Genomic DNA, 2470 nt, shown 5'->3' with positions numbered 1-2470 from the left:
CAGTCCTCCCCTACCCCCTCCCCCCCCCCCCCCCAAAAAAAAAAGCTGTCATTCACTCACTGTCATCATTGTGGTGGCTTGAATCACTCACCACTGCTCTTTTGTCACAAGGTTGTTCTCTTAAGTGCCATGGCTTTCTCTCCCTAGGGCAGTAATTCCCAAACATGTCCTAGGGAAACCCCAGCCAATCAGGTTTTTTGGATATCCATATGCATGAAAGAAATTTGCATGGAGGAACCAATTCATGCAAATCCAATCTCATTGCAGTTATCCTGAAAACCTGACTGCCTGGGGTTTTTGTAGGACAGGTTTGGGAACCACTGTCCTAAGGGCTACAGCTGTGGGCATGACCACAGTCACCTGCTGCCTTCTGTTACCCACCACCATGTCTCTTTCCCAGAACCACCACTGTAGACAAAGCAGGACCATTTGTCTCAGCCATTGCTCTCTCTATTGCTGTGGCTCTTGCAGTTCCCCATCATTAGGGTTACCATACGTCCGGATTTACCTGGACAGGTTTTGCCAGTCCGCCTGTTTGTCCAGATTTCTGGACAAACGGACGGGCGGTGGACGGGCCTATCCTAGCCTCCCCTCCCCTTACTTACTATCAGGGGCGTATCTGCGTGGGGCCACAGGGGCCTGGGCCCCCGCAGATTTCACCCTGGCCCCCCTCCCCGCCGTCAACCCTCCCCCGCTGCTTACTTTTGCTGGCGGGGTCCGACCCGCAATCTCCATATTTCGGCTTCCTCCGTGGCCATGTGCTTCCAGGAAGTAACGCTGCAGCGCTGATTCGTTGAATCTAGTTCGGCGTCTGACGTGCTGGGACGTCAGACGCCGAACTAGATTCAACGAATCAGCGCTGCAGCGTTACTTCCTGGAAGCACATGGCCACGGAGGAAGCCGAAATATGGAGATTGCGGGTCGGACCCCGCCAGCAAAAGTAAGCAGCGGGGGAGGGTTGACGGCGGGGAGGGGGTGGAGAGAGGCGGCGGCGGTGGGGGGGGAGGCAAAAATGTGCCCCCCCTCTCTGGCTCTGGCCCCCCCTACCGCCGGATTCCAGATACGCCCCTGCTTACTATCTACTGCCCTGGTGGTCTAGTGACCTCTTTGGGGCAAGAAAGAGCCCCCTCTTTCCTGCCCGGAGCGCTGCCTTGCCCTGCATTCTGTTGCTGTGACGGTCTCGGGATTCAAAATAGCCGCAGAGAGTTGAAGCGGCCTTGCGAGACTTCAAATCTCGGTGGCCATTTTGAATCCTGAGACCGTCACAGCAACAGGATGCAGGGCAAGGAGAGAGCTCCGGGCAGGAAAGAGGGTCTCTTTCCTGCCCCAAAGAGGTCACTAGACCACCAGGGCAGTAGATAGTAAGTAAGGGGAGGGGAAGTGACGGGGGGCAGGGGAAGGGAATATGTGACAGGGGGTGGGGTGTGGGTGGGGCGTGGGCAGGGCAGGGCAGGGGGTGGGACATGTGTCCTCTTTTTCAGAGGACAAAATATGGTAACCCTACCCATCATAAGTGAAGCATCTGCTTTCCCTTTCTCCAGCCATTGCCATCTATGACTGCCTGTATCTCCAGGGGAAGTATCACCTTTGTAAACCACTGTGGACAATTCTACTACTGGGAAGGTGACACATAAAAAGTGATAAAAAGAAAGAAAATCCCATGACAGCTGGGGCTTTCAAATTTTAGTCATCACTGGCCACCCAGGCTTTTATTTAACCATTTCCTTGCAACCATTTGATAGTTTTTGGAATGCATGATGGGACTTTTGCATAGTAAGCAGTTTTCCACCTGTACAAGTACACAGGCATACTGTAACAGGGGTCTTATTATCAGCAAAGAGTAATAAGCAGAAAATCTATTGTCTTTTTATAACTAACCTACCATTCTAATTTGTGCCCCATGCTAAATAACATAGCTTAGCTATGAGACGCCCTAACACAGTTTACTGTAGAGTTGCATAGCAGTTCCTCACCTTGGAATCAAGTTGATGGTCTTCAGATGACAACATTAATGAAATGTAATAAAATAGGAATCGCTGGTGTGTTCTCTGAAGACATTTGAAACTGTTTCTCAACCTGAGTGTTTTATTCTTATTAAAACTTTGTGGACACCCACCATACATAGTCTCACTCTCTTTTAATCAAGTGAGCAAATAAAGTGGTGTCTGGGAATACAAAATGAGCAGATCCATTGAAACACTGCTATTACATTGGGCGCTTGATACCCTGAGCTACTGACAAAATACTAAATCTAGTCATTGATTTCATTAGATAGGAAACAAGTTTTTTATATATAAAGCGGCAACGGGCATGCATGCTAATTAGTTTGTTTTCCGACAAAGAGCATCAGCCATACAATTTTAATACAGACCTTGAGGCGAATGCATGCCACTTTAAATAAAGAACTTTGTCTTCAAATTGCAAGTATTCACAGACAGCTGGCGTCAATCATTTAAGCAGATTCTGGTAC

This window comes from Microcaecilia unicolor, chromosome 1 (assembly GCF_901765095.1).
Source record: "Microcaecilia unicolor chromosome 1, aMicUni1.1, whole genome shotgun sequence".
Classification (NCBI taxonomy): domain Eukaryota; kingdom Metazoa; phylum Chordata; class Amphibia; order Gymnophiona; family Siphonopidae; genus Microcaecilia; species Microcaecilia unicolor.
The sequence above is the reverse complement of the archived record's forward strand: the minus strand, read 5'-3'. Positions refer to the sequence as shown.